Source organism: Ursus americanus, chromosome 5 (genome assembly GCF_024610735.1).
Source record: "Ursus americanus isolate L20-20 chromosome 5, mUrsAme1.1.p, whole genome shotgun sequence".
Classification (NCBI taxonomy): Eukaryota; Metazoa; Chordata; class Mammalia; order Carnivora; family Ursidae; genus Ursus; species Ursus americanus.
In genome coordinates this window covers 10,134,739-10,154,530 of record NC_142131.1, presented here as the reverse complement: position 1 = coordinate 10,154,530, position 19,792 = coordinate 10,134,739, and the positions used below count along the sequence as shown (strand labels likewise).

Sequence of the window (19,792 nt, the reverse complement as noted above, 5' to 3'; positions counted from 1 at the left end):
ATGATCCCAGAGTCCTGGCAATGAGCCCCACATTGGGCTCCCTGCTCAATCTGTTTCTCCCTCTGCCCCTCACCCTGCTCTCGTGCTCTCTCTCCTGCTCTCTCTCTCTCTCAAATAAATGAATAAAATCTTTTTTTTTTAATTTGTTGTTGCAAAAATAGCCTGGGAAATAAACAATTTCAAATATCGCAATGACAAACAAGTATTTCTATTTCACTCACTGTGGGATCTGCAGAAGACCAGTAGGTCAGTCAATCAAGACTGGGATCAGGTGGGATTCTATGCTTTGGTCTGACATGATTTGGACTTGGCTTAGTGTTGACTTGAGTTTGGAACTGCTCCTCAAGAATTCTTATAACTCAATAGTAAAATACAAACAATTTAAATACAAAATGAGCAAAATATGAACAGACATAACCAACAATGATGATATACAAGTGGTTATATATACAAGTGGTTATATACAAATGGTTAATAGGCACATGAAAAGATGCTCACTATCATTAGTCATCAGGTACGACAAATTGAAATCACAATGAGATATTACTAACACTATAATGGCTAACATTTAAAAAGCCTGACCAAGTGATAGTGGAATTCTCATATACTGCCGGTATAAATATAAAAATGAACAACTCCTTTAGCAAACAGTTTGGAAGTTTCTTATAGTTAAATATTCACTTAACTCTTTAAACTAGCAGTTCTATGATGTGTGTTCTAGACCTTGCTTACACTGGCCTTACAACAGTTTTCTGTGCTCATCTCTTCTCATTTTGCCTTCAGGGTGTATTGTTTGTAGTGTGAAATCAGTCACAATGGAAATATTTGCACTATGACAATCAGCAAAATTACAAATCTAAGTTTTCTCCTCCCACAGCCCTCCAGAAAGCTGGTTATTAGACATTTATTGTCATGCCTCTACAGCAATTCCACTCCTAGGCATTCGACTGAGAAATTAAAACATATCCACAAAGACTGCACACAAATATTTATAGCTGCATTACTAATAATATCCAAATAGCAAAGAACCTAAATGTCCATCAAGAGGTAAATGGATGAACAAAATGTGGCATAGTATTCTGCCATAATAAATGGCGCAGTGAAATGGCTTAGTACTTAGCAGTAATAAATAATGGCTGCAGGTACATGCAATGACACAGATGAAGCCTTATATCATTACCCAAAATAGAAAAGCCAGACACTAAGACCACATATTCTATGTGTCTACTTATATGGCATTCTGGAAAAATCCAAATTATAGGAATAGAAATCAGAGTAATGGTTACTAAGGTCTAGGGTTGTGGGGGAAAAAAAGTGACTGCAAAGCATCTTCAAAACTTTTTCAGGTGAATTAAATGTTCTCTATCTTGATTTTAGTAGAGTTTATAAGCCTCTGTATATTTGTAAAACTCATCAAACTCTACTCTTCAAATGATGAATTTTGTTACAAGATTATATTCAGATTAAGAAAATATTTTAAAAATTTAGCACACTCTAATCTTGGAAATCTAATTAATGAATTTGCATTCCATACCTTAGACAATTCTAATTTCTATACTGGTGAAAGGAAATTGTAAACAGAAGAAATTATCTAGGCAATTTATAATAGGGAATTGAAGAAATAAAAATCAACTATTTAGTTAAAAATTTAAATGCTATCTAAAAATACAATCATTTCTGAATATGCTTCTTATATACAGAAAATATTTTCATTCTGGGTGTCCTTCCTATGGATATGTGTGAGTATACACAAATGGCCTCTTGATTTGACTTTTGCCAAAACAGGATTCTGTAATAGAAGGAAAAACTTTGACTATTAAAATGTATCTTTAAGGAGTCCTACATGTTAATAGGGAGTTAATTTTAGAAAGAACTTTTATTTTTTCTTCACATGAAACTAGATTCAACGTCATAAAATCAAGAAAGGTTCAGTCAGTATTTGTAGAGTAAATCATGTACCTAATATCAGCTTTTATTTTTATTTTTTTAAAGATGTTATTTATTTATTTATTTATTTATTTATTTATTTATTTATTTAAGAGAGAGAGAGCATACGTGAGAGCATGAGCAGGAGTGATGGGGAGGGGCAGATGGAGAGGGAAAGGCAGAGAATCTCAAACAGATTCCCCACTAAGCGCAGAGCTCCATACCACATGGGGCTCAATCTCATGAGAGTGATCATAACCTGAGCTGAAACCAAGGGCTGGAAGCTTAACCAACTGAGCTACCCAGGGGCCCCCTACTATCAGCTTTTAAAACTTATTCCTGGATTCATATCCTCTTTATTAAGTATACAAAAAGTCATCTAAAAGATTACTACCCGACAGAAAATACTTCCAATAACATATTTTTTTAAGATTTTATTTATTTATTTGACAGAGAGAGAGAGAGACAGCCAGAGAGAGAGGGAACACAAGCAGGGGGAGTGGAAGGGGAAGAAGCAGGCTCCCAGTGGAGCAGGGAGCCCAATGCAGGGCTCGATCCCAGGACTCTGGGATCATGCCCTGAGCCAAAGGCAGATGCTTAACAACTGAGCCACCCAGGCACCCCCCAATAACATATTTTTGAAAGTAGTTCTTACATTTCTTATATCAGAGGCATAAAGAAATTCCCCAAACCATGATGGATAATTGCTCAGTCCACTATCAAATGATCAACTACATACAATCATTAATACAGAATCAGCACAGTGGTTTACTTACTTTCCCAATGATGACTATTGCAAATCTAAGTATTAAGCAAAATTATTTTTTAGAAAAATATAACTATTATATATGAAATTGTTATTATAGCCGTTTATATAGTTTTATTATTGGAAATGTACTATCAGAATAGGACCTCAAGTTAGTGATCCAGTTTATGCAGAATTTGATATGGTCTGAATAAAACATATTCTAAAATAAAAATATAATAACAGTCTTAGAAGAATCTAATCTAAAAGTTTCTCTTAGTCTGTGATGCTACTTGTATTCTGTAGATACCTGAATTCCTTCAGTTTTTATATAACTGTTTAACTTGGCTACGGTGCTAGTTGTCTAGATTAATCTATAAATTAACAAGAACTAAATATGTGAAAGAAATGTAAAATGCCTCCTTCTCAGACAATGGGAAAGTGGCACTATAGGATGCAATCATCAAACCAAAATCGAACAGGGGTGGAACTTACTAGGTAAGCTAAACATCAACACCATTTTTGTCCCAAAGAACTTTTGCAAAATCTATCATTTTTTAATGTAAACATTTCTATTCACGTATTTTATACACAAAGACAAATTAAATATATTTTTGAAATGGATAGTTTGTTGAATATCCACAAAGTCAACAGACCCGTGTAACCAAAATCCAGATCAAGAAACACTACATTACTAAAACATGAGAAACCCTCTCCCTCCCTGTATCAGTCATCACCCAGCTCATCCTTCAAAGGGCAACCTGTGTCTTGAATTCTAACACCATACATTAGTTTGAGTTATGCTATTGTTAAAATTTATGTAAAAAATAATTCGGTAAGCCCTTTTTTTGTGTGTCTGGCTTATTTTATTAGATGATACTTTTGCCATAGATTTGTTCATTCTCCTTGCTGAAGAGTATTCAGCTTTATAGCCATACCACCGTTCCTTTATCTGTTCTACTGTAAAGATACTCAGGTTGTTTTGTTTTCACACCCTGGGAATAATGTTGCTATGAGGATTATTGTGTAGACCTTTGGGTAGAAATGAATACATTCATGTGTGTATAAGTGGAATAGATGTTCTTAGTATTGCATATATTTACTTTTAGTAGGCAGCGTCAAACAGTTTTCCACAATGTTTGCATGAGTTTTACTCGTACTGGCAATGCATGAGGGTTTGAGCTGTCCACACTGGGTATTGCCTTTTTCATAATGGTGACTTTTCTAAATAATTCCACTTTAGAGAGGGATTTACTTCTCATGATGTGAAGGTGGGGAAAAGGGAAAAGAGATGGTGGTTATTATCAGGGAATTTTGGAGCATACATAAAAGGAAAGATTAACACGCATTCTTGTATTCACTTGTTTTACTAACATCTCTTGTGCACCAACTATGTATCATAAACTGTTTTGGGAGCTGAAGAAATATTAGTAAAGATAATAGACAAAATATTTGCACTGTGGTGGCTTATATTCTTGTGGAAGAGTCCAAATAAAAAAAGTAAGCCAAATTAATATGTACCTACCTACCTATATACATATAAACATACGAGCTTACAGATATTGTATAATTCCTAGAATAGTAAAATACATAGAAAGTAGAACAGAGCTTATCAGGGGATAAGGGAGGGGGCAAAGGGGAGTTAATTGTTTAATGGGTGTAGAGTTTCGGTTTGGAATGATTAAAAATTTCTTGAGATACATAGCAGTAATGGTCACACAACAGTGTGAAAATATTTAATATAACTTAATGTATACACTTAAGAATGGTAAATTTTATGTTGTTTATATTTTACCATATTTAGAAAAAATAACGGCAGCTTTAAAATTTAGTTGTAGGATACATCTTCTCCATACCAAGAAGAATCTTCATGGGTCAAAGAGCTGCATTTATCAAATGTATACAATGTGCCAAATGTTAGATTAAGTGCTGTGGTAACTAACTTAACTCTGAACAACCCTATGAGAAATGTGCTATTCTCACTTTTTTATTACAATTGAGAAAACTGAGGAACAGAAGAGGAAAATTGACTTTCCCAAGTTCATGCTACAAATACATGATGGACCAGGATTTGAACTTGGGTATTATAATTCTTCTCTAAGCCATTGCATTATATTGTTCCACTCCCCGTCCAAACCACAGTGCCATTTACTCACACAGTCTTGCAAGTATCCACAGGCTCAACATATTCTGAGTCACAGATCAGTTCTGAAACTAGTCTCTAAAAGATTGGGGTTTCATTACATTCTTAGCCTCTTCTAAAATTTATTCTTAGTGCATCCTTTATCCCATTTCCCATCTTCTGTCTATATTACCATTAAACACCAACATTCTGACTGCACCCAACAAGTCCCTCTGTATATTGTTTCCAACCTATAGCTAACATATCACTAACTAGTAGGTAAGGCAGACTAGTACTGTGAGTAGAATGAGACACATTACACAGTCCAAACTATAGGCCAAGAGAGTGCGTGCCTCCTATATATTACATATGATAGATTTCACGAAGGTATTAGGCATTAAAATGTACAGAATTTGAAGCCCAGCAGACCAACAGCTGCTTCTGTTTATTCACGTTACCTCTGGCAAGCTTTGTAATCACCTATTCCCAAACCCAAAGAACCCGATTCTGGAATGACAATAACACTTACTCAAGAGTTTTGTAAATCATTGAGTGTAGTTCTTGACATCTACTGCTAGGAACTCTACAGATGATAGCGAAAACAACTATTAAAAAATGCTATGCATTTCTCAAGTATCCTCCTATTTTGTACGGATTATTGTTTGGCACATAGGAGCTAAGTAAATGTTGTGGTTTAACTCTGTGAATCTCACTAGCTCACAGTGAAATGACTACTGCTTCTATCCAGCCAGAAGTGACAGGCTGATTTTTCAGTCTGTCATCACCTAAGATCAGCTTGAGGTACTTAACATTTGCATATCATGAATGTATGAACTAAAAATAGTTGAATCTGCTGGAACAAAAGATGACAAAATACAGTTGCAGTAATTACAAATTCATGGCAGTTGTATGATTCCTAAAAAATGCCGAGACAATTTTGCTGCTGACACTAGAGAGGGTACTTGGGGACTAGAGGAGTAATACATGAGACAAAAGAGGATTTTTCTTGATATAAAATTGTCTTAAATTTGGATATTTTACATTTGCTTTTTATTTGAATAGAAACTGGAACTTTTTAAGAAAAACAAATATAGAGAGATTCATTAACATTTTTATCTAAAAACAGTTTGGGAATATAATCCAGTGTCCTCTTTTGGCTGTTATTTTTGCTAAGAACAAGTGAATTATCTATTCCTTTTGTAAAGCTTAAATTGCTTTTTAATCACAAGAGCATTTCAAATAAAGTGAATTATTTTTCTTATTATAAAAGCAATATATGTTCATTGTTGGAAAAGAGAAAAGAGTAAGGAATAATAAAAAATCAAACATAATCCCATTATCTGGTGGCAACAGCTATTAATACGTGTGTTCCCTTTGATATTTTTTCTTTTTATAAGTTCTAACGTTTTAGCATCAACTAATAGAATCATATTGTTTGTATTCTGATTTCCATATAATACTATAATGTAAACAATTGTCTAGACCATTATTTTTTAATGTGATTTTTCATAGCTGCATGAAATTCCACTGTATAAAAGTGCCATAATTTAATATGGTAATGCCAGAATTTCACCTTCATTGCCATTATAAATAAAACTGTAATAGTCAGAAGTTTTATTTTTGAGCAACAAAAAGCCAATTCAAATTGCCTTAGGCAATAAGTAGACCCAACATATTTGATTTGAGAGGTATTAGTATATCTCATATAGTTCAAGGATGACTTCTCCTGGTAAACCATAGGAACTGTACAGAACTGACAGGGTCTCATGAGTCACTGGAACCAGATTTTAATTCCTCTAAGGTTTATCTCTCACTCCCAATGATATGACTTATAGTATGAAATATGTGTTTCGTCTTCGTCCCTGTTTTTGGCACAGAGCTCCTAAAACCCTTGGAATTTCCTAAGCGGAGAGAGCTATAAAGGTGTTTTATGTTAATGAGCGAGTTTTGGACCCACCCAAGTGTGGAGGCTGGTTGCCAAGAGAAGAACCTACCAGGTGATTAGAGGGTGGGACCTTTCCGCTCCACCTCCAGCATCTGGAGAGGGTACTGAGAAATCACGAACACGTAGAAGCAGAAGAAAACCAAATGTAAACATGCAAAAAAAAATACCTATTTAAATCAATACAGTTTTTAACCTAAAAGTTCATTTAAAGATTATAATGTTTAAATTTAGTGTTTGGTGGGAGTTCACATTGATATTCATTACCATTTCCCTGAGTGGATAACTGTCTTCTATTTCACTTGACATCTGTTTCATTACGTGTGAACAATGATCTCTCGAGGAAAGAGCCCAAATCCAAAATATCATATACAGAGTTATAAAATTGGGATTATCAAAAAATGAAAAAGACATTTCCTTGACAAGAGTATAGGCAATATTGCCAAACTGAATACACTTTACTGAGAAATGACGAAGTTGGTGTTTCATTTCCTATTTCCTTTCATACCCTTATGCTTTTGTCCTTTTCTGGACTTTTTTTTTTTTTTTTTTTTTTTTGGTAGATAAATGCTCACATATATTTCTATTAAGACATTGCTAGGGAGACTCCTTCTCCCTCTGCCTGCTGCTCCCCCTGTTGGTGTGCTCTCTCTCTCTCTCTGACAAATAAAAAAGTAAAGTTTAAAAAAAAAAAAAGAAAAAGAAAGAAAGATATTGCCATCTTTCTTCAAATCATTATGGACCCTTTTTTTTTCTCCTATTGGCTTTCTTTTTTGCCACGTTTTCCTTTTCTTTTCTTTTCTTTCTTTTTATTTATTTTTTATTATTAACATACAATGTATTATTTGTTTCAGGGGTACAGGTCTGTGACTCAGTCTTACATGACACAAAGCGCTCACCACAACACATACCCTCCCCAGTGTCCATCACCCTGCCACCCCATTGCCCCACCCCCTCCTTTCCAGCAACCCTGTTTGTTTCCTAAGGTTAAGTCTCTTATGGTTTGTCTCCCTCTCTGGTTTCATCTTGTTTCATTTTTGTCTCTCTTCCCCTATACTCTCTCACAAATATGGTTCTTTGATTCGCTTTTGCTTCTCTTGTTGGCTTTCAGATTATAAAGAGCTTGCTTTTTGTCTACCTGTTTTGCTGCTGATGCTGCCCTTCCGTTGCTTACTCATCCTTTCCCTTTCCTGGTCCATTCCTTAGACTCAGTGTTTGACCTTTTCACCCAGTAGCTTCAGTGATACAAAAATGTATATGTAAATGTCTTTCTCAGGATATCATTTATGCCAAGAGAGGGACCATGCACTTGAATCTTACAAAAGGACTGGTTTCCCAGGGATGCTGATGGGGTTTTGGAGTATAGGTGAGGTTCAGTGCAGTGATGTCAGGAACGACCAAAATGGTGATTTATTTAAAGCACCGGAACAGGACCAGTGGGCAGAAAGAGGGGCTGCCCCAGGTTGTGAGGTGTGGCTGATTATATACTATAGGGTTGGGGGAGGTGAGGAAAAAGGGAGGTTTGAAAGAGCTTTCATATGTTAAACAAGATACCTGAGGCCTTGCCAGAGGTCAAGTTAAGGTGGTTTTCCTTCTAGTAAGACATTAACAGTAGGATAGTTGGGAGCTTCCTGGAGGAACTTTACACTTTGTCCACTTCAAGTATTTGTCAATGGGCTGCAGATTATAAGGACATTTAATTGTATCTACATTCTGTTCTGGAAGTTAGGGCATTGATAGGAATGCTTTGCTCTTGTAAATTGCTAAGGCTTTTGTAAACTGAGGGAGACTTCTGTTTTGTAGAACTGTAATCTCTATAAATTAACTATTTGTTTTTCCTTTAGAGCAGCCAGGAGTGCCTGAGGAATGTCACATATATCCCATGGGGTGGGGATGGGGGGTGTCAGCGTCTTCCTGTCCTCAGCTAGCCTTCTGCCCCCTCATCAGTGCTGCTCAGAGAGATGTCCCTCAAACATGTGATCAAGCAGACTATATGTGATATTGTTTGTTTCTTGCCTTTGAAGACCGTTGTTCACCATCGATGATTCAAATAGCAGGAAACATAAAAGTTTACTTTTATGTTAGGGGTATAGAATCATAACTTTTTAACTTTTCAATGCGGTTACTGCCCCTAAACAAAAAAGTGGGGAGTATTCCCAGATTCAGCTGCTAGAATCGTAAGTAAAATGTAGTACAGGCATAGGGACAGTTGGAATCACATTCATTATATTTAAACATTTTATTTTATTTCTGTTGCAGTTCCTAAGGTGAGAAAAATTGAAAGGAGGCATTCGAGGGGAAAGGACTTACATTTGATAATTTTGGTTTTCTGGTACTGTGTTCCCAAGGATAGGTAACATTTTGCAAAAAAGTAAGCTAAGTCAATACCAAAATGAAGGGAAGGCTGAAAAGAAGCTAAACTTACTCACCTCTTATGGGAGATCATACAGAGAGACGTCATGAAAGAATTTTCGAATCTGAGAGGAATCCAATGACCAATAGATTCAATGCTTTGATTTTGCATATGAGGAAAACAAGACTCAGAGTTGTTAAATAATAATTGGAAATGTTACATTTAACTGCTGCCGTATCCAAATTTGATCGTCCATAGTTACCTTTATCCTGGCTTGTGTATAGAACCGATTCCTGAGGGGCGCCTGGGTGGCTCAGTCGTTAAGTGTCTGCCTTTGGCTCAGGGCATGATCCCGGCAGTCTGGGATCAAGCCCCATGTCAGGCTCCTCAGCTGGGAGCCTGCTTCTTCCTCTCCCACTGCCCCTGCTTGTGTTCCTTCTCTCGATGGCTGTCTCTCTTTGTTAAATAAATAAATAAATAAATAAATAAATAAATAAATAAATAAAATCTTAAAAAAAAAAAAGAATAGATTCCTGAAAGGCCCTCAGAGCTGCCAGTGGTTTCATATGCCAATGGTTGCATGTTAGAAGCATGTCAGGATCTATGATCAGCCAGCCCTACTCCCTGCAACTGTTGCTGTGCAGTGAGACCGATGTATCAATATATGTCAAAAACTCTCTGTTTCCTTAGAATTAAATCAGAGTTAAGGTTCTTTAGTCAAAGGACCTGAAGCCTTTTTATACCAAAACTGTCATCAATTTAGAATTAGTGGTCTGTTAGCTCAAGGTTGATAGTGTTTCATAATTTTTGTAATCTTTAATATACAATATTTTTGGTATGTAGAAACCACTCATTCATCTAGATTTACTGGATTTTACTTTTTAGAATCTCCCTCTAAAATCAACTATCCGTTTGGCTCATTTATTTACATCAGATTATTATACACCGGATGAAATTCAAAATATTTATCAGCTGATAAAATTCTATGGTGAGGCAGGAAGAAGCAATCCCACACAAACAGCTTTCTGCCTCTATTCATAAGCAACACGGCTTTTTCTTAGATTACAAAGATATATCAAAACAATTTGCCAATAAAGTGTACCTGAATGATATAATGTTGGCATATGGCCAAATTGTATGGAGAAACTAAATTTGGTTGAGGAAATTATTACTTCCCAACCTTGAAACCTTTACAGACCGTTGAACACTAAAATAGGGCAATATTTCTTTAAAATAGCTAACAACAGTAGGTAAAGTTAAATAATATATCCTCCATCGGCTCAAGGAAAAATAAGTCTACTTTGTCAATTCGCCTCAAGGAAATAGTTTAATTATGTTTCTACTATACCTGTCTTTTTAAAGCTTATCATAACTGGAAGAAACTAGCTATAAAACCCCAAACTAAGTATCTTCTTGGAGTCCTAAAATATATAAACATGAATATAAGGATCAGTGAGATATCTTTGCTGATTCACATTCTTTCCCAAAAAGCACAAAATAGTGCCCTTATATCCCAAACTTTGTTAAACTTTGGTAAAATCAAGATCTATTTTCAAGCAATCAGATGCACAGGTCTTGTGTTCAGTTCGATGAGATTAACCATTCCATAGCCCCATCTAACTACCATGCAAAGCAAAACAAACCATTTGCATCACTCCAGAATTTTCTTCAAAGTACCTTTATAGTTACTTTCCCCACCCTGGTATACCCAGTAGTGGTGTAGAGGAGGATTACTCAGTGCAGGCCCAGGCCAGTAGGCCCCAAAAGGTGGGAAGTTACTGACAATAGTGAGAGATAACCAGAAGCCCCTCTGCAAGCAAGAAATAATCAGCTGTTTCTGCTTCTGTAGCAGGCTTCCCGCAACAGGCTCCCTGCCCTAACTGATGTTCCCCCTAAAGCAACCCCGCCCAATTTAAACCCACCCACCAGCGGTCAGCACAGCCCTTGGTACCTGACCCCCTGCGCTCCCCTATAAAAGGTCCGTAACCCTGCTGCCCAGGGCTCAGAATTTCGGGTTGCGAGCTTGTCTGGGTCCACCGGCATAAAATAAACCTGAGTTCTCCTACTTCTCCAAGTGTTACTTGGTTTGTCGCCGGTCTGATTATTTTCCTGCAACATTTCAAACTTTCTAACCTCTATCACCAATAATTAATTTTACTTGTTTTCTCATGTTTGACTTCTTTCATTCAAATTTATGCTTTACAGTTTGAGGTTCAGTAATCAGAAACTCATTCTTTTCTATTGCTCAGTAGTATTTCATTGTGTGGCTGAACCACATGTATTTATCTGTTCTCCTGTTAATGGACAATTGTTTTGTTCTGTTCTGGCTTCGCTTGTTTTTGCAGTTGCTAGTTTTTACAAATATTGCTGCTACCGATATGCTTGTACAAGTCTTTTCATGAGTATGTATTTTCACGGAGCTTAATTGCAGAGTACAGTGTAGATATATGCCCTTCTCCAAAGTGTAGTGTCCTTTCACATTCTCCTCTGCCATCTGTGAGGATTCCCTTTGCTTTACATCCTCACTAACACTTGGTTTTGCAAATCTTTTTGATTTAAGCCCTTACGCATGGTGTCACAACAGGGAATGTGACTATGTGTCATCTTCATTCAAGCATTTTTGTGTAGTTATTTCCCTGCAGTTTTGTCTGTTGGAACTGGAACACATTGGAATGTAACATACTTAGCACATAAATTGTTACTTAAATACAAATAATGACTTCTGGTAGGAGAGAATGAAATATTTTTGTGCACAGCTATTGTTTTCAAAATTTCTTAAACTAAATGAGTGGGATATGAATATTTGACTTCATCACGTGGATGTGTTTTTCTCTTCTAGTTGTCTGCAGCTCTTATTTAGTTACTGCAACAGTTATCATGAACTGGAGTGTTAAAACAAGCCTACATTTTCAGAACTGAAATATGTATTTTGAAATATTTCTTTGCTCTTACCACACAGGACACTAATTCACAAATAATAATGACTGAAGCAAATTACTGTCAAAACCTGTTCAGCTCCCTTCGCAGATACAATTTTGCTCTTAGCAGAATTCACAAGTGTGCTATAAAAGACTTTCCCTCTGTGCACTGATATTTCTTTACTCCACCTTCTGTCTCTGACTGTAATATTTTCTTAATGACCTCAATTGGGGAATACTTGCTTTGGAAAGTTGTTTTTCTCTGTATGCTCAGTGGGTTCTGTATTTAACATTGTATCCTTTCCCACTGGTTCCAGAATCTACTTACACATTTTCTTTTTACCCAGTTCTCTAGGGTATAGGCCAATTCCAGGTCATACCCTTTGTCTAGTCACTCTTCCTGTGAATAAATCCTGGGTCACAGATTTTCCATTCTTGCTTGACTGAGAGGTGTAATGTGCAGGGGTTTTTTTGGTTTTTCTTTTGGGTTTTCTTTTCTTTCTTTCTTTCTTCCTTTTTTCTTTCTTTCTTTCTTTCTTTCTTTCTTTCTTTCTTTCTTTCTTTCTTTCTTTCTTTCTTTCTTTCTTTCTCTTTTTTTCTTTCTTTCTTTTTTTCCTGAAGCCTGGGTTCTGTGTTCTTCTGTTTACCCAAGTCATGAATGGCAAGCAAGGTGACCTTGATATGTCTTAATCAGAGCACCATTCCCCATCTAGAGATTTTCTACATGTAGCTGAGGATGCTTCTTGCTAAAAATGATTTTGCTAATCACTGTACTCACTGTATAAGAGACTGGGAATCATTGTGACTACTATGGACCACTTAAACCAATGTTCAACAGAGACTACCCTCATTCAGATGACACAGGAAAACTCTTGAAGTTCACAATGCTGTCAGTTCCTATAGGAGTTACCCCTTAGGACTTATTCTCACTTTGTAAGTATGATGACAGGAATAGATTCATGTCCTCTTTCCATGACAATTTACTTCCTTTTCTTTTATTGAAATATACACATTTGAAAATGCACAAATGCAGAAAATGCACCTAGCTGATGATTTAAGTCACTTCTGTTTAACTTTGCACTTTACTGCATCACCCTAATACAAATGTTTGGCTTTTCTTCAAAGTCTAACAGTTTTTTGTTTTAATTACGGTTTTACTTCACTTCTCAGGGGAAATTCCTGGGCCTTTTTATGGTTACATATTATTTTAAATTTACTTCAAGTTAGAATAATCTGAGTAGACTATAGTCACAGCTATTTTTCTAAAGTTTTTTTTCAAAATGATTTGAAAATGTCTGTATTAGAGAGATCAAAACCTTGAGTGAATATTTATCCATTTTCATAGTTACTTTTTAAGTACATCAAAGTACTGAATGACATGTGAAAAACACTAAGCAGAATTCATCATTATTATCTTTCTGTTTTATGAATAAATTAGCAAGGGAATTATTCAAATTAAGTTTCATGAATTAATATCAAAGAACTAGTCTGTTCCTAACAATAGGTTAATAAATTGCAGAGTGAGTTACAGAAACGTTGCTTTTAAATAACTGGTATCATCTGATATAGATATAGTTTATTCTCTGCATATATTTCCTTAAAAATCTAGTGAATCAAATAGAACAGTTTTGTTTGTATTATTTTGTATCATATAATGAATCATTTTTTTCAATAATTTTCAAATGTACACAATCATATAAATAAATATGAATAAATTATGGGTTACCATCAGTTGGCAAAATAAAATATGTTAAATGTTGTAAAAGGTAGACAATATAGTTAATATTACTGAAAGCATAACACAAAAATCCATTACTCTAAAAGCTGTAATTTATAAGATACTTGAAGAAATATAATTTTTCAATGTAATTGTATTTGTCAGTGAATATCACATGCCTTATTTATCTGTTAATATAATCTCCTAAAGTACTTGGATGATTTTTATTGTCATAAATAGTTTAATAAACTTAATCTAAACATATTTATAGAACTCAGTTGCAAGGTAAAACTTTTTAAGTACATGGAGTAAATCCCAATATCAACCAGACTTTACTCTTCTAATCCAATTTCCTACTAAAATACTGAACTGATACTGCTTTACTATTTATGCCATTTTAATTCTTTCTTAAAGTTGCTTTGGTTCCCAGCAGTATTCCTAAAGGGACATTAGATCTGGTGTTTTGAGCCTGTCCATTTCTTCCCACATATTTATAACTGAAATACAGAACAAAGTCTACAACTGAGGATTACTCTGGTAGATCAGTGTCTAAGAACCTCAACTTGATTGCTGAGGTATGAAAGAAAACAATGTATTAGGAATGGTACATTGGAGATGTCCCTAGACTTGCTTTTGCTGCTAAAGGAGCCTCAGAGCACTTAGGAAAGGCTGCTGCCCCCAAACATTTAGGCTTAAATGACTATTATTTCAATGCATTTTGCTAAAATATTCCATAGTGACTGAGCCAGATTTCCATCCTAAAATGTAAATTGGAATGTAAATAGCAAAATTAATCAATTAACTAGTTAACTAATTACATTTTAAAAATTAATACAGTGGGGTCCAAATTGTGTTGTTGAAATTTGTTGTTAAATATAATTTGTGCCATGGGGTGCCTGGATGGTTAAGTGTCCAAGGCTCTTGGTTTTGGCTCAGGTCATGATCTTAGGGTCTTGGGATGGAGTCCCATTGGGCTCTTCATTGAGCTTGGACTGTGCTTAAGATTCCTTCCCTCTCCCACCACCTCTGCCTCTTCTCCCACCCCCCACCTCTGCTCCTGTGTCCGCACATGAGCATACTCTCTCTTTCAAATAAGTAAATATATATATGTTTATATTGTGTGCCCTGAGTATTATCCAGGATGATTTACCCTGCTTTCCTTGGACAATCTGTTCATATAGATATGGAGATATAGACATTCCCCCGTGGTCACAATAGAGCCAGTATAAAACCAAAAAAGAAATATTAGATGTTGAGCCTGTAAGATTCAAAATATTAAGCTCTAGACATTTAAAAAATGAAGAAAGAAGGTAGAAATTATTAAGTTAACTCTGATTTGACAGTTGTAATAACTCCAAAATTACTTATAAATCTTCTTTCTATATTTTTCTTGTTTTAACTAAAGTTTTATAAATTGTGATTACTGCAACCGATACAAACTGCTAAAATGAATAAATTAAATTATTCTTATAATCAGAGTACTTTGGGGTAAAAAAACTTCAACATTTTGAGGGTTTGTATATTATTTGATGGACTTTTAACTTATTTTAAAAATTTCCTCAACATTTTAACACAAAATTTGTCATTTTGATGATACTCAAAAGGAAAAAATAATCAACATGACATTCTGAAAGACAACTAATTAAATGTTAATTAATAATAAATATTAACTGAGTACCTACTAATCTCACCTCTAGTTTTAGCCCTTTGGCTTCAGCTAGTGGAGAGTATAGTGGGAATTAGATGTAACTTGCTCATTCTTTAACTTAAGTTTTTAACTCATTTACCAAATAATGCTATTTTTCTTCCAGATAAATTACTCAAACCATATTTTTTGAACTACATTTAGTCATAAGGGTAAGCATGAACTGATATGTGATAGAAATGCAGACAATATGAGGCAACACAAAAAAATCCTCAAAAATGAAAGTATATTTTAGGACGTTCATGCTACCTTCTCTCTAAATTCACTTAATACAATGGACATCTCTGTATTTTCATTTCTCAACTATTTCAGGGTATAGGTTTAATATATACCTGACCTACTAGATAAACACCTGTAAAAATGTGAATTTTTGTGTTTTATTCAATGAATATGACATTAAAAGATTAGGAGTGAGCAAAAAACATCTTGCCAATCTAAAATGATAATGCTCACTTTGGTGATGAAAATTTGAGGTTACTTGAGCTCAGAAAAACAGCACTTTTACCTCAAAAAAAATTCATGGAAGTGTTCTTTACTCTAAGCAGAGATAACATGCATGGTTTCATTCAAGCTTTTCAATATTTTCTGTAATTTGAGTAAATACATGTCTAATAAAAGATGTGTGTGTAAATATGGAATTTAATTTCATATTGCACCGCTTGATTGACTTTGAGTGTTCATGTGATCACCTGCTCAGGAATTTCTGGTTAGCTCATTTGAGAGCTTTTGACCTATGAAACTTATTAAAGCAAAATTCGATCATGTGGCCCAAAGTGGCAGATTTAATTAATGTTCTTATAATGATCATTGGCTTAATCACATTTATAATTTAATTTTAAGAAGTCTTATGTCAGCTTTCATCAAGGTGTTTAGAGTTATAACACAAGGATAGTCATTCATGCAGTGTTTGGTGAGTAATCTTTAACAAGCTCACTTTTTTCTTTTCCTTTTCCTTTTCAGATTTCCATTAGACATTAGGGATTTCTTTGAAGAACAAAAAGCAAACATCACTGTAAAGGTAATAATGAGAAATACATGTATTCTTTATTTTTGCACCCATGTTTTATGTCAAACAAATGTATCCTTGATGAATAAGGGAATGCATAAATGAACTTCCATGTACACCTAAATATATATTTAATTAATCAAAAAACCAAATATATAGGAAATTTTAGTGTCATTCATCAAGCACATACCAAGTGTTAGATACTCTGTATCTAACTATACAGATAGTCTGTATTATGCTCTGTATCTAAGCACCTATGCTTAGTATACATTATGTTTAAGTCTCACAGCAATTCTTCAAGGTTAATGAGAAATTTCTCATTACATCTAAGAAAACTGCTCAAGCAATTAATGGAAACTTGTTTGAACCCACAGAGTGAACATGGAGAAGAGGCCTGATTAAACCCAAGTCTTTTGACCCCAAATCCCATTTATCATCTTATGTTAATTTGGTATCAGGTGATCAATGTTAAAGGCAACTGATTAAGTTTTATGTGTTTTATTTTTTTAATTGGAACAAGATTTCCAAGGTCCAGTATGTGTTCACAGAAATTGTAAATTGATTTTGCATAATGACCTAGGGACTGTACCTCAGCACTCTTTTCCTTAGCAGCATGAAAATTATGCGTATCTACTGTGACCCTCAAAATTGCTAGTGTTTCATTTGGCTATAAGTCACCAAATGAAGAGTCCTGTTCTTCGTCTTTTTTTTTTTTTTTTAATTTCCATCTACACTACATAAAACTAATACCCTCCCCCCAGTTGGCCTTGATAAGGGAACAAATATATTAACAAATGCATTTTCCCTTTTTCCACCTTCTAAACTTTCTACTCATTTTCTTCTGATTTGAACTTTGCAGACAGGGTTTGAGCTTTTTGTAATGCAGGACTGGGAGAAAGACGTGAAGAGAAATAAGAAAAAGTGCTAGTGTAGTCTATAGAGAAAAGCTGAGTGAGCAAAAGAGGAGCTGGAAACTGTTAGCATAGACAAGTTGTGCGGGTGGGTGAAGTAGGATGGAGTGAGATTAAAGTGTTGAGATGTTTGTGAGAACACAGTCTGGAACATAGATTTATTAGACATTGGGCTGGAAAGCCTTAAATATATGGAAGGCGAAACAGAATTAGTGAGTTGAGAAAAAAGGATTTTTATAGATGGAGCCATGGAGTGAGTTTTTGGCTCTGTGGGTCACAGGGCTCATGCTGTTTGTTTGTTTTGCCAAGGAATCATTCATTTTCCTGGTGGCAATGCTTACTCTTGTCTTTGCATATCTGAACTTGTCAACTATCACTGAGAGAGCTGTTTAACAACAAGTCTGCTTTGTAGCATAGCATCTCTGTCAGGGAGCAGAGGATGCCTACATCTCAAACCTCAAAAGAGAATGAGGTTATCATTACTGCCAATTGTCTAGCATATAAAGGAAGGAAACAAGTTACTACTTCGCAGACAGAGGAAAAAGCAGTGATTAAGTTTGTTTGACTGCCCTAAAAATCAATGCTATGGGTGGAGAGTCATTGAAATTTTTGAATCACTGCTTAAATTTCTACCTGTAGAAGGAGATTGACCTCATCAGCAAAGAACTGAAATACCTTTGCAGTTCAGATCTGATTATCTGATATTCAGATAATATTTGTTAAAATTAGGAAATTAAATATTCCTCTGCTCAGAGCACTTTGGAGTCAAAAAAGTTTTTCAGCATTTTGAAAATGTATATTTGATTGAATGGACTGTTAATTTTTTAAATTTCCTGTAACATTTTAACAAACAATGTTCTCAGAGAATGATGCCCAATATGAGAAGATAATATGGCATTTTGAAAGTCAACTAATTAAACAATAAATTAATAATATGTATTAATTTTATTGAATTAAGTGACTATATTGAGTATTTCTTTTCTCTAGGAGATCCAAACATTTTATTTACTGACTCGTGTAAAAAAAAAAAAAAAAACTTATTAGCTAATGAATATCATGGCAAAGAGAAAGGAATCTCTTCTGTTTTCCACTTTTAAAAATTGCCCTAAAATAACCCTTTTAGTCCTTACCATATTTTGTTAGCTCATTTAAAATCAGTCATTAACTTAGGGGGCCTTGTATCAGAATTATAGCCTTAGACAGTACACCTGACATAGAGCAGCTGGAGAACAGCCACTGTCCTAGGAATAATTCAAGCAGTCAGGGTTGCAAAATACCAGAGATGTAACACTTGCTTTGTCTTATCCAATGTGATCTATTCATTCCATCATATAAATGATGACCAAAACATAACATTCAGTTCTTTTCAAAGAAGACATACAGAAATAGATGTTGAACCCCTCAATAAAATGGGGGAATCATATTAGCCTCATTCTCAAGACTGGTAAAAGTAAAATATAATAAAACCTTTCATAAAACACTTGGAGAAGCATACACCTTGTGGAAATAGTTGATAGCAATAATTCTCTTTTTGGCGAAAGTAATACAAAGTGTGGAGAGCAGAACCATGCTTTTAGTGCATTAAAGTAACGTGAACATTGTGGTTCACTGGATGTCCTATATTCAGCAAATTAATTGGAACAAACTACTTCAGGAAAAAAAATAGTATGCTGAAAATTATTTTATTTCCTTTTAGTTCTGCTTCAAAGACACACACTGATAAAAAGGTGTTCCAAAAGCAAGGTGGTTAATTACAGGGGTTGTTCTGCTCTGAGATCACATTTAAAACTGCAATTACTCTAAAAGCAAGATGGATAGTTACTTCAGTTGCCCAGTTCTAAAGCTACATCAACAGGAAGGTTTTATGAGTATTAAATGGATTGTAACTTCACTGTTTTCTCTAATTATTTTGTTTATTTGGTAAAGGAAGGTAATAGTCATAAAATTGAATGTGTAATCACATTGGCTCAACTGACAAATTGCTCCTAAACCATTCTGCAGACTAAAACAATTTTACAAATGTACTTGGTCCTAAAAAAATGATGTCTTTATTGTATTTGTGACTTCAGTACCATTCTAAAGCAAAAGAAGGTTGTCATCTTAAAAAAAAAGAGGGGAGGTGGGGAAAATATTACTATAGCAAGTCCATTATCAAGGAGATTATTACGTTCTGTGACAGACCACACGGAACTCATGAAGTAGTCCATCATACTTGAATGGGAAATTTCTCTCACCTGACTGGAAGCGTAATAAGATATTTACCAAAAAAAATCAGAATTCCGGAATGTTTTCCTTTTGACATGCAACATGTTAGCATATGGAGAAAATATGTCACCTTATGAAAAAGTCAGTAATCTGTCTCTCATATCATAAAAACTGAGAAAAACGTCAAATAGAGCAGACACTTCTACATCATTGAGAAGGTGTCTTACCACAGCTTACACTCC

General features: G+C 34.9%; 1 long non-coding RNA gene across 3 annotated transcripts in view; it reads left to right on the top strand.

Moving 5' to 3' along the window:
* LOC123799315 (uncharacterized) overlaps nt 1-19,792 on the top strand; it is a 373,482-nt gene that overhangs the window by 119,546 nt on the left and 234,144 nt on the right. For 2 of the 3 annotated variants that reach the window (XR_015724363.1, XR_015724364.1), the window contains exon 4: nt 16,389-16,446. This is a non-coding gene — a long non-coding RNA (uncharacterized LOC123799315). Of the gene's footprint in view, nt 1-16,388; nt 16,447-16,808; nt 18,223-19,792 lie in introns of those variants that run through there. The other variant, XR_006781580.2, reaches the window with a different exon arrangement.